Source organism: Rhinopithecus roxellana, chromosome 14 (genome assembly GCF_007565055.1).
Source record: "Rhinopithecus roxellana isolate Shanxi Qingling chromosome 14, ASM756505v1, whole genome shotgun sequence".
NCBI lineage: Eukaryota > Metazoa > Chordata > Mammalia > Primates > Cercopithecidae > Rhinopithecus > Rhinopithecus roxellana.
The window spans coordinates 24778772-24791841 of NC_044562.1; the positions used below are offsets into that span (position 1 = coordinate 24778772).

At 43.1% G+C, this 13070-nt stretch overlaps 1 long non-coding RNA gene across 4 annotated transcripts in view; it reads right to left on the reverse strand.

The window, feature by feature from the left end:
* Positions 1-13070, reverse strand: part of LOC115893188 — a 346813-nt gene that overhangs the window by 276161 nt on the left and 57582 nt on the right. The window lies entirely within an intron of this gene.

Genomic DNA, 13070 nt, shown 5'->3' on the forward strand with positions numbered 1-13070 from the left:
TTCCCAGAGATTTGCTGAATGACTTTGATGAAAATGCTGATATAGTGATGTGAAAAATAAGGTCCAGACTGAGGTGGTCTCAGATGGAGATGAGGAACTTGTTGGGAACTGAAGTGAAAGTGACTCTTTTTATGTTTTAGCAAAGATACTGGCAGCATTTTGCCCCTACCCTAGAGATCTGTGGAACTTTGAACTTGAGAGACATGATTTAGGTATCTGGCACAAGAAATTTCTAAGCAGAAAACCATGCAAGAGGTGAGTTGGGTACTATTAAAAGCATTCCATTTTAAAAGGGAAACAGATCACAAAAGTTTGGAAAATTTGCAGCCTGATGATGCAGTTAAAAGAAAAACTCTTTTTTTTTGAGGAGAAATTCAAGCCAGCTGCAGAAATTTGCGTAAGTAGCAAGGAGTCTAATGTTAATCCCCAAGACCAAGGGAAAAATGTCTCCAGGGTATGTCAGAGACCTTCACAGCAGCCCCTACCATCACAGGCCCAGAGGCCCAGGAGGAAAAAGTGGTTTTGTGGGCCAGGCCCAGGGTCCTCATGCTGTGTGTAGCCTAGGGACTTGGTGCCCTGTGTCCCAGCCACTCCCACCATGGCTGAAAGGGGCCAGTGTACAGTTCAGGCTGTGGCTTCAGAGGATGGAAGCCCCAAGTCTTGGCAGCTTCCATGTGGTTAAGCCTCCGGGTGCACAGAAGTCAAGAATTGGGGTTTGGGAACCTCCACCTAGATTGCAGAAGATGCATGGAAATTCCTGGATGCCCAGGCAAAAGTTTGCTGCAGGGGTGGGGCCCTCATGGAGAACCCCTGCTAGGGTAGTGCAGAAGGAAAATGTGGGGTCAGAGCCACCCCCCCCCCCGAGTACCTACTGGGGCACTGCCTAGTGGAGCTTTGAGAAGAGGGTCATCATCCTCCAGACCCCAGAATGGTAGATCCACCGACAGCTTGCTCCGTGCACCTGGAAAAGCCACAGGCTCTCAACGCCAGCCAATGAAAAAAAAATTTTTTTTTTTTTGTTAAAGACAGGGTCTTGATTTCTTGCCCAGGCTGGTCTCCATCTCCTAGCTTCAAATAATCTCCTCACCTCAGCCTCCCAAAGGGCTAAGATTACAGGTATGAGCCACCATGCCCACCCATCATTTCTTTTTATTGTAGAATAATATTTCATTGTATGGTATTTATATAGCTATAAGTTTTTGTGGCTACAATTTGTGTTGGCTAGAGTTTGTGCCTGTTGTAGAAAAGGACAGTCCTGGTAGGTGGGAGGGAGGAGCCAGAAGGGAGGCAGTGCCTTGCAAAGTCATAGGGGCAGAACTGCCCAAGACCATAAGAACCCACATTTTGCATCAGCGTGACCTGGATGTGAGACCTGGAGTCAAAGGAGATCATTTTGGAGCTTTAAAATTGGACTTCCCCGCTGGATTTTGGACTTGCATAAGCCCTGTAACCACTTTGTTTTGGCCAATTTCTCCCATTTGGAATGGCTGTATTTACCCAATGCTTGTACCCCCATTCTATCTAGGAAGTAACTAGCTTGCTTTTGATTTTACAGGCTCATAGGTGGAAGGGACTTGCCTTGTCTCACATGAGACTTTGGATTATGGACTTCTGGGTTAATGCTGAAATGAGTTAAGACTTTGGCAGACTGTTGGGAAGGCAAGATTGGTTTTGAAATGTGAGGACATGAGATTTGGAGGGGCCAGGAGTGGCATGATATGGTTTGGCTGTGTCCCCATTCAAATCTCAACTTGAATTGTAGCTCCCAGAATTCCCACGTGTTATGGGAGGAACCCAGGGGGAGATAACTGAATCATGGTGGTTGGTCTTTCCCATGCTATTCTCATGATAATAAGTTTCACAGTATCAAATGGGTTTATCAAGGGTTTCCGCTTTTGCTTCTTCCTCATTTTCTCTTGCTGCCTCCATGTAAGAAGTGCCTTTCATGGCCAGGCACAGTGGCTCACACCTGTAATCCCAGCACTTTGGGAGGCTGAGGCAGGCAGATCACGAGGTCAAGAGCTCGAGATCATCCTGGCCAACGTGGTGAAATCCCGTCTCTACTAAAAATACAAAAATTAGCCAGGCGTGGTCACAGGCACCTGCAATCGGGAGGCTGAGGCAGGAGAATCAATTGAACCCAGAAGGCAGAGGTTGCAGTGAGCCAAGATCACACCACTGCACTCTAAGCTGGTGAAAGAACGAGACTCCTTCTAAAAAAAAAAAAAAAAAAAAAAACTTACTTTTGCCTCCGGTTTTGATTCTGAGGCCTCCCCAGTCATGTGGAACTGTAAGTCCAATTAAACCTCTTTTCCTTCCCAGTCTCAGGTATGTCTTTATCAGCAGCATGAAAATGGACTAATACACCATCTCTCTAGGAAGGGCTTATTCTACACATTCCACCTACCAGGACTGTCCTTTTCTACAACAGGGACAAACTCTACCCAGCACAAATTGTAGCCACAAAAATTTACAGCTATATAAATACCACACTATGAAGTATTATTCTGCAATAAAAAGAAATGATGGGTGGGCATGATGGCTCTTACCTATCATCTCAGCATTTTGGAAGGCTGAGATGAGATTATTTGAAGCTAGGAGTTGCAGACCAGCCTAGGGAAGAAATCAAGACACTATCACCACAAAAAAAAAAAAAAAAAAAAAAAAATTATTAGCCAGGCATGGTGGTGACAGGTGACAACCTGCTAGCAGCCCTCGCTCGCTCTCAGCGCCTCCTCGGCCTTGGCGACCACTCTGGCCATAATTGAGGAGCCCTTCAGCCTGCCGCTGCACTATCAAGGCCCTTCCCCCTGGCTGGCCAAGGCAGGAGTTGGCTCCCTCTGCTCCCGGGGTGGTGTGGAGGGAGAGGCGCAGGCGGGAGCTGGGGCTGTGCACTCATGGGCTGGGGCGGGTTCTGGGTGGGCGCGGGCTCACGAGCCCCGCACTCAGTGCCGCAGGCCGGTGCCTGCTGGGCTTGATCAGGGGACGAACTCCCTCTAGGCTGCCAGAGTGCCCAGGCTGGGTGCCGCAAAGTCCCGCAGCGAGTGCCAGTGAGAGGTGAAGCCGGCTGGGTTTCTGGGAAGGGTAGGGACTTGGAGAACTTTTCTGTCTAGCTAAAGGATTGTAAACGCACCAATAAGCACTCACCAATAAGCACTCTGTGTCTAGCTAAAGGTTGTAAATGCACCAATCAACTCTGTCAAAACGGACCAATCAGCTCTCTGCAAAATGGACCAATCAGCAGGATGTGGGTGGGGCCAGATAAGGGAAAAAAGCACACCACCCCAGCCAGCAGCGGCAACCTACTGGGGTCCCCTTCCACACTGTGGAAGCTTTGTTCTTTCACTTGTCACAATAAACCTTGCTGCTGCTCACTCTGGGTCTGGGCCGCCTTTATGAGCTGTAACACTCGCCGCAAAGGTCTGCAGCTTCACACCTGAAGTCAGCGAGACCACGAACCCACCAGAGGAATAAACTCCAGACACATCTGAACATCTGAAAGAACAAACTCCAGACACACCATCTTTAAGAACTGTAACACTCACCACAAGGTTCATGGTTTCATTCTTGATGTGAGTGAGACCAAGAACCCACCAATTCCAGACACAGTGGCATGTACCTGTAGTTCAGTTACTTGAGAGGCTGAGAAGGAAGGACTGCTCAAGCACAGGAGTTGGAGGCTCCAGTGAGCTATGATCATACCATGGCACTCCAGCCTGAGCAACAGAGCAAAACCCTATCTCAAAAAAATAAAACAAAGGGTGGTGGGGGGACCGGGCATGGTGGCTCACGCCTGTAATCCCAGCACTTTGGGAGGCCAAGGTGGGTGGATCATGAGGTCGAGAGATCAAGATCATCCTGGCTAACACAGTGAAACCTGTCTCTACTAAAAATACAAAACATTAGCCAGGCCTGGTGGTGTGCACCTGTAATTCCAGCTACTCAGGAGGCTAAGGCAGGAGAATGGCGTGAACCCGGGAGGCAGAGCTTGCAGTGAGCCGAGATGGCGCCATAGCACTCCAGCCTGGGTGACAGAGCGAGAATCCCTCTCAAGAAAAAAAAAGAAATGATATACTGATTATACTGATACATGCTACAATGTAGATGAACCTTGAAAACATTACACTAAGTGAAAGAGGCTACATGTTGTATGATTCTGTTACCAGTGGAGGGTGTCCAGGATCTTGGCATCTTGAACAAAGAATTGGACAAAACATACAAACAAAGCAAGGAAAGAATGAAGCAACAAAAGCAGAGATTTATTGAAAACTGAAGTACGCGCCACAGGGTGGGAGCGGCCGGAGCACAGGGGCTCAAGAGCCTGGTTACAGAATTTTCTAGGGTTTAAATACCCTCTAGAGGTTTCCATTGGTTACTTGGAGTATGTGCTATGTAAATGAAGACACTAAAGAGAAGTTACAAAGTCATTCACTCAATGTATGCCCTATGTAAATGAAAAGGATATTTCCTGTCATCGCTGAAGTGTTTGTTTGATTTAGTTCTAGGGAGTCCTTGGGTTCCCTGCCTCCAGCCCCTATTCTCCTGCCTCAATTCCATGTATATAAAATGTCCAGAATGGGAGAACCCACAGGGACAGAAAGTTGACTAGTGGTTGCCTGGGGCTGGGGGAATGGAGGTGGGAGGTGGGCAGAGGAGGACACATAGGGGAATGACAGCTGTGTTAATCAGTTCAGGCTACCATAACAAAATACTACATACTAGGTAACTTAAATGCAATAAATTCATTTTCTCACAATTCAAGAGGCTGGAAGTCTAACATCAAGGTACCAGTAGGGTCTGTCTGCGGTGGAAGCTTTCTTCTATGGTGAGAGAAGAGAAAACAAGCAAGTTCTCTGGGGTCTCTTCTTATAAAGGCCCTAATCCTATCATGAGGGTCCCAATCTCCTGACCTCATCTAAACCTATTATCTTCCAAAGGCCCCATCTCCAAATACCATTACATTGGGGATTAGGGCTTCAACATATAAATTATGGGGAGGGGGATATAGAATTCTGTCCATAGCAACAACTAAGGGGCACAGGGCTTCCTTATGGGGAGAGGAAAATGTTTCAAAACTTATTATGGTGATAGTTGCACAACTCTATGAATATACAAAACCCATTGAATTGCACACTTTACATGGAGAAGTTGTATAGTTATATGAATTATATTCTCCATAAGGATATTAAGGCCTTCAAACTGAGAATGGCTTTTTTACATTGTTCGTTTTTGTTGAGGTGAAATTCACATAACTTGAAACTCACAGAATGCATTTTAAAGCAACACTGTTTAAATAGAACAATTCCATTTAGTACATTCACAATGTTGGGTAACCTTCACATCTGTCTAGTTGCAAAACATTCACACACACACATACACACACACACACAAATTGGCCTTTGTTGTAATCAGAGACCCAAATTAGAAAAATGCTCAAATGCAATAAACTCTCATGCAGCCCATGAATTGGCCTCGGCTTATTGTCTGCATCCTGAGGAAGTAAAACAAGGAAAGGACTAAGCTCCATGAGGGTGGCAAAATGTCTGCCTTGCCCACTGCTGTAACTAGGGCATATGTCCTCCTGGGTAATGCTCTGTGGAATTAATAAATGTGATTAACATAAAATTCATGCCCCAGAGAACTTATCATTATAAACTCCTTACTTCTGACAAAAGAAATTAGCCCTTCCTTTAGTCTGAGAGTCCACAAATGATGACCCTGCAGCCAAGTTCATCCTCTAGCCTGTTTTTCAAGGCTTTTGAGCTAAGAATGTTCTTTAAGGTATTTGTTTGTTTTCCTTGAGGTGAAATTCACATAACAGAAATTGAACCATTTTAAATTGAAATTCACGTAACAGAAATTCACTTCACAGAAACAGAACCATTTTAAATTTAACAATGCCATGTTTTAAGTGAAATAATTCCATTTAGTACATTTACAATGTTGTGCAGCCTCACCTATCCAGTTCCAAAACATTTCAACACCCCAGAAAGAACAATCAAGCACATTAAACAGTCGCTTCCTTCCTCCTCCCCTAACTTCTGACAACCGCCAATCTGCTGTCTCCATGGACTTACCTATTCTGGACATTTCATATAAATTGAATCATACAATATGTGACCTTTTGTGTATGGTATCTTTCACTTAGCATAATGTTTTTGAAGTTCATCCAAGTTTTAAAGGGTTGTAAAAAATAACAACAAAAAAACAAAAAATAACAACAAAAAACAAAAAATATGTGACAGAGACCGTCTGTAGCCAGCAAAGCCTAAAATGTTTGCTATTTGGCCTTATAATGAAAAACTCTGCCAAGTTAGCCTGAACCCTAACCTGGCCCCAGGTTATCCAGAACAGTGTAGTTAATGCTAACATGTGTATGTGGACACACTCATGTGTATCCAAACTGAGTTCATTTGCCCTCGCTCAATGGACAGCCAAACACCAAAACACGGGTTTGTGCAGAGAGAAAGGTTTGTTATGACTGTACTGACAAGGTGATAAGAGGAAATGCTCCCAGAGCTGAGGGCTGGGTTGAGTTTTATAAGCATGAGGTAATGAAGTGTGATCTGATGGATCCAGCCATGAGGTGATGCTGGAGCCTGGTCTGACTGGATCCTGGATCCTGTCATGTACTTTTGTTTTTTTGGGTTTTTGGGTTTTTTTTTTTTTTTTTTTTTTTTTTTTTGAGACAGGGTCTCATTCTGTAGCCCAGGCTGCAGTGCAGTGGCGCAATCATGTCTCACTGCAGCGTTGACCTTCTGCGCTCAGGTGATCCTCCTGTCTTAGCCCCCTGAATATCTGGGACTACAGGCATGCACCACCAGAACTGGCTTATTTTTGTATTTTTTGTAGAGATGGGGTTTCACCATGTTGCCCAGACTGGTCTCGAACTCCTGGGGTCAAGCAATCCACCTGCCTCGGCTTCCCAAAGTGTTGGGATTACAGGCATGATCCACCATGCCTGGCCCTCACCTCTCTCAAGGCATAACATTTAAAGATTGGCTGGATCACTGATTTTTCCAAAAACTTTTCTGACCTCAACATATGTTCCCACCACTGAAATAACATTTAAAAGATTTTTCACCTTCTTTAAACTTATGTTACAGAGCCTAGGAATTATTTTACTAAGTTATAAACCTCTGAAAACATGAGAGCTGATGAAACTACTAACAGATTTCTAGAGCTTCTCTGACCATGTCAAAGACCATTTTCCTCTCTCTTGCCCAAGAACACATCCTTTCTGCCTGAGTTAAAAGCCACCTTTCAAGCATCATATTCTACTGCAGAAAGAGCCAGATACAGCCATGGGAGTTGGGATGAGGAAAGGAAATACATGATTTCGCTTTTTTTTTTTTTTTAATCTCTTTTTTTTTTTAGATGGAGTTTCACTCTTGTTGCCCAGGCTGGAGTGCAATGACGCGACCTTGGCTCACTGCAACCTCCACCTCACAGGTTCAAGCGATTCTCCTACCTCAGCCTCCGGAGTAGCTGGGATTACAGGTGTGCGCCACCATGCCCAGCTAATTTTTTGTATTTTTAGTAGACACGGGGTTTCACCATGTTGGTCACGCTGGTCTCGAGGTGATCCACCCACCTTGGCCTCCCGCAAAGTGCTGGGATTACAGGCGTGAGCCACCATGCCCAACTTGAAATTCATGACTTCTTTCAAAAAGCTTTTCTCTAAATAAATCTGGTTTGAAGGAAGAGAGACAAGTAGGCATGGGTGATCTCTGTGAGAAGCAGAGACAGGAAAGACATTGCAGGGGTAAGAAGTAAGACATCAAATTAGAGCTCTTCAAGCACAAGGCTGTTAGTTTGCTCTTGTAAATGTCCTTTAGTTTTTTCTTTTAATTAAAAATATTTTTTTAAATCACAGAGGACTCACTCTGTCACACAGACTGGAGTGCAGTGGCACCATCACAGTTCACTGCATCCTTTATCTCCTGGGTTCAAGTGATCCTCCTGACTCAGCTTCTGGAGTAGCTGGGGCTACAAGTGTGAGCCACCATGCCCTGCTAACCTTTGTTTTGTTTTGTTTTGTTTTGTTTTGTTTTGTTTTGTTTTAAGAGACAGGATCTTACTATGCTGCCCAGGCTAGTCTCAAACTCCTGGTCTCAAGCAATCCCCCTGGCTGGCCTCCCTAAATGCTGGGATTACAGACGTGAGACATTACACCTACCTGTGAATGTCTTTTAAAACCAGATCCACAAGAAAATAATTTTCCAGCCAAATTTTGGCAGAATACAAACCTCAGGGAAAAATGCAACTTGATGACCATTGGGTTTAATGCCAGCAACAGGAAAATCACACTGCATCAAACTTCAGGTCTGACTATAGTCTGCCCTGTGAGAACAAGGTCTTTGCAACATTAAGTATCCAGGATTGAGGCAAATGCTGCTATCCATTATGGTAGAGTATTACTTTAATCATAAGAATGTTCCTACTTTTTATTGATTTCAGAACCTTATGGTTCCTCCAAAGGTGGACCTTATAAAATAAAGTAAAAGATAAAAAGTTTGGAGGATGCACATTTATGACATTATGCATTTTTACCTTAAGCCATTTTTTGCTTGGCCAATTTCACACATGCTACTGAGATTAGTTTAGTTAGTTTTAGAGAAAATATGTGCAGTATGGGTAGTGTGTGTGTGTGTGTGCACGCGTGCGCGCGCACATGTGTATATTTGCTTCTTAGGCTCCATTTATCACAAAATGTGTCCCAGACCTTTTGTAAATATTACATGCATAAACTAAATCTGTAATTACTATCCTTTCTTTTTTAAAAGTAACTACATTGCTGGGCGCGGTGGTTCACACCTGTAATCCCAGCACTTTGGGAGGCCGAGGCAGGCAGATCACGAGGTCAGGAGATCAAGGCCATCCTGGCTAACATGGTAAAACCCTGTCTCTACTAAAAATACAAAAAAAAAAAATTAGCCAGGCGTGGTGGCAAGCACCTGCAGTCCCAACTACTCAGGAGACTGAGGCAGGAGAATGGTGTGAACCCGGAAGGCAGAGCTTGCAGTAAGCCAAGATCATACCACTGCACTTGAGCCTGGGTGACACTGCAAGACTCCATCTCAAAAAAAAAAAACTACATCAAACAAAACTCATCATATTGTCTATAATTTCAAATGCTTACCAAAAGCTACATGAATTTATTACCAAAAATATAATATATACAAATTTCAGGTTAATAATCATTTCATCCAACATTCTTTGGTATCAACAGAGACAATTTCAGGATATTGTTGAGTGATACTATCCTTCATTTACATGGCCTATTAAGGAATGTAAAGGAGAAAAAATGTTTGACAACACGCTATTAATCAAATCTTGTTCCCTAAAAGTATATGCAGGTCTAAATCCCTGATGTAAAAAATACTCCTCTATGTATCCTGTTAAATTCAAGTCAGTGGTCCACCATTTCTTTGCTTAGCCAAAGAAGACTCTTTTCCTCCTGGTTATGTATATCTGTGTCCTGAGTTTCAAGTGCCACATTTTTCAAGTCAATTTCACATCCTGCCTTTAGGCTCTCAGACTTGTACTTCACAGATGCTATAACTCTTGTTTACTGATTTTATGCCTTACTCCTAAAATTTGTGATCTTGTATAAGACTTGCCAGTTAAGATCCAATCAGCTTTCAGCTCACTTTCTGTCAGGAACCAAAAACCATTCAGAAATATGCTATCTTGGCTAGTGAGGTGGCTCATGCCTGTAATCCCAGCACTTTGGGAGGCCAAAGCAGGTGTATGACTTGAGGTCAGGAGTTCGAGACCAGCCTGACCAACATGGTGAAACCGCATCTCTAAAAATACAAAATTAGCCCGGCATGGTGGCACACGCCTATAATCCCAGCTACTTGGGAGGCTGAGGCAGGAGAATCGCTTGAACCCGGGAGGTGGAGGTTGCAGTGAACCGGATCACGCCATTGCACTCCAGCCTGGGCAACAAGAGCGAAACTGTGTCTCAGAAAAAAAAGAAAAGAAATATGCTATCTTAAAAGAAGGGTGGTTTTTTTTCTCCTCTTGAATGCAGTTTTCTAAACATGCTGATGGTAAACAGTAGAAACTTAAGTGACAGTGACTACAAAGCTCCATTACTTATCTATTACCAAGTATTTGCATAGATATAAAGATTCAATACGTGAAACATTTGCTTTCCAGCTTGTTTACAAAATATAAATCACATTTCTCTGAAAATTAGTTTACTGTACCGAAAAATTGTTAATATTGAAGTGAATGCATTAGATTTTCAGTGATCCAAGTGAACTAATACAAATACCTTCAGTGCATGCCATTTTCATAATGAAGTAAATTTTGATTTAAAATATCCTGCTTAAATTTAGATGCCAGTTTTAACCCTGTTCAGGCATTCAGAAATATGTTTTATTAATTACTGCTATAATTACATTTTCAAAAATATTTCTCCTGTCCTTTGTCCAAGTTCCCAGAACTTGGGCCTTGCCTTTCTTACCCTTAACTACATGCATTTCTGTAACTGACTTCAGGACTTTCTTTTTTTTTTTTTTTTTTTTTTTTTTTTTTGAGACGGAGTCTCGCTCTGTCACCCAGGCTAGAGTGCTGTGGCCGGATCTCAGCTCACTGCAAGCTCCGCCTCCCGGGTTCTCGCCATTCTCCTGTCTCAGCCTCCCGAGTGGCTGGGACTACAGGCGCCGCCACGTCGCCCGGCTAGTTTTTTGTAGTTTTTAGTAGAGACGGGGTTTCACCGTGTTAGCCAGGATGGTCTCGATCTCCTGACCTCGTGATCCGCCCATCTCGGCCTCCCAAAGTGCTGGGATTACAGGCTTGAGCCACCGCGCCCGGCCGACTTCAGGACTTTCATAAACAGACAGCAAAATTTAGTGAAACTAGCATTTCAATACACTCTGTCCAGTCTTGACGAATTAATCAAACTATAGTAAAGTTAAAGCAATCAGTCTTGCAGCAGTGATAGGAGTAGATAAACAGAAATACCCCCAACTGCTGATTAATTATTGCTTCTTTCATTTATTGCTCTTGAATCTCCTGCTTATGAAAAAGGTTGACAAATTAAAGATTTGCTGCTGTATTTAGTGTGATGGGGAAGCCTGAGAGGGTAAGCTGGGCTGTCAAATTACTTGAATTACACTAATTATTTCTACGTGATAAAGTCCCTTCCCCTCTGCAAAACTTTAAATTCGTCTCTGAAATTAAGAGTTTTCTTTAGCTCCAAAAATCCTCATGAAGGGAAACCTCATCTGCCCAAATCTAGTCCATTTTGTAGGTATCCGCTCTTTATTTTGACCTCTAGAGGGCGATCCTTCCTAATTTTAACAGGATCTGATTCTACAGGGAATGAGCTGAGACTAACCAAAACCCAAACTACAAAGCAATCTCTTAGGAAAACCGCCAGGAGGGAAAATTACCACTACTGTTTCCAAGTTCCCTGTGACATACCAACCACCTGGTCTTCGTTTTTCACACTATGCCTTTTTCTTTTTCATTCCTTCATCCATAAAAGGAAAGTGTCAAGAAAAATTAGGTAATCCCTCAAAGCCCCTTCCAAGTGTGTAAATCATACCATCATCTTCCTTGTGTGACTTTGTTTCTTGGTACCAAAATAGCAAATGCTATTTCCTGTATATCAAAATATTAACTCAATAAGTATCCGGTCTCTAGCTTACTCTTCCTGAGTTTTGTTTTGCTTAATCTTGCTTTTAAGAACAGAGGTAATATAGAAGTGTTTTACTACATGTAACCAAAAAAATATGTATCACTAGTGATGTATCAGGGCAAGTGAGCCCCAAAACTTGGGCTCAGCCTGGGAAGGTTTTTTGGTTTTGCTCAGGAAAGAATTCAAGAACGAGCTGGTGATAGAAGAAAATGGCTTTTTGAGGCGGCAATGTTAACAACTCAGTGACCGCTTCCACAGAGCAGGGCTACCCTGTAGGCAGTTACATTGAGAGTAGCACCTCAGAGGCAGCTCTGCAGATATATTTATACCCACTTTTAGTTATATGCAAATTAAAGGGCACATTATTCATAAATTTCTAGAAAAGGAGTGATAACTTCTGGGTCATTGCCATGGCAAGGGGTGGTAACAACTTCCATGTGTTGTCATGGCAACGGTAAACTGTCATGGCACTGGTAGGCATGTCTTATGGAGAGATGCTTTTGGTGATTCTTCCATGTTTAACTAGTCTTTAATCTGGTCCAGAGTCAAGTCCCACCTCTTATATGTGAGACATATACAACATAACAGATTATAAAGATAACCATATTTACATAATTATAGAGTCATACATTACATAGTAAATAACGTACAAATAAAAATTTCCTTTGTACATTTTTTTTTGAGACAGGGTCTCACGCTGTCACCCAGATCTCACACTGTCATCACAGCTCACTACAGCCTGCACTTCCTGGACTCAAGGGATCCTCCCACGTCAGCCTCCCAAGTAGCTGGGACCACAGATGCATGCCACCACACCCAGCTAATTTTTGTATTTTGGGTAGAGATGGGGTTTTGCCATGTTGCACAGGTTAATCTCAAACTCCTTGAGCTCAAGAAATCCACCTGCCTTGGCCTCCCATAAGTGCTGGGATTACAGGCATGAACCATCACACCCAGCCTCCTTTGTAAATTATATTAAATTCATTATGAATTAAAATTTCCAAAGTGCCAAACCATTTTCCATTTTCCAAGGGTCACCTTATTTCAGATTGGCAGAAACAGAATTTAGTTTCACAGTTTCAAAATGTTTATCTGAGATTTGCTTGCTAATCCACCCCCATCCTATAATTCCACCATGAAGCTCCCTGCAAAACAACAAGAACTATCCTCTACTGAGCCCTTTCTTTGTACCAGGCACTGTGTTAGGCACTTGACTTGAATTATATCACTTAATCCTTACAACTCAAAGATGTGTTGTTATCCACTTTATGAATGACGAACCTGAGGCTCGGGGACACTAAGTGACTTGCTCAACATCACTCTGCTAGTAGATTTAACTAGAAATCAAGTCACTTCCGTCTAACACAAAGTGAATAAATTTCCTTGTCCACTGCCATCTTGCCACTCTGCAAAG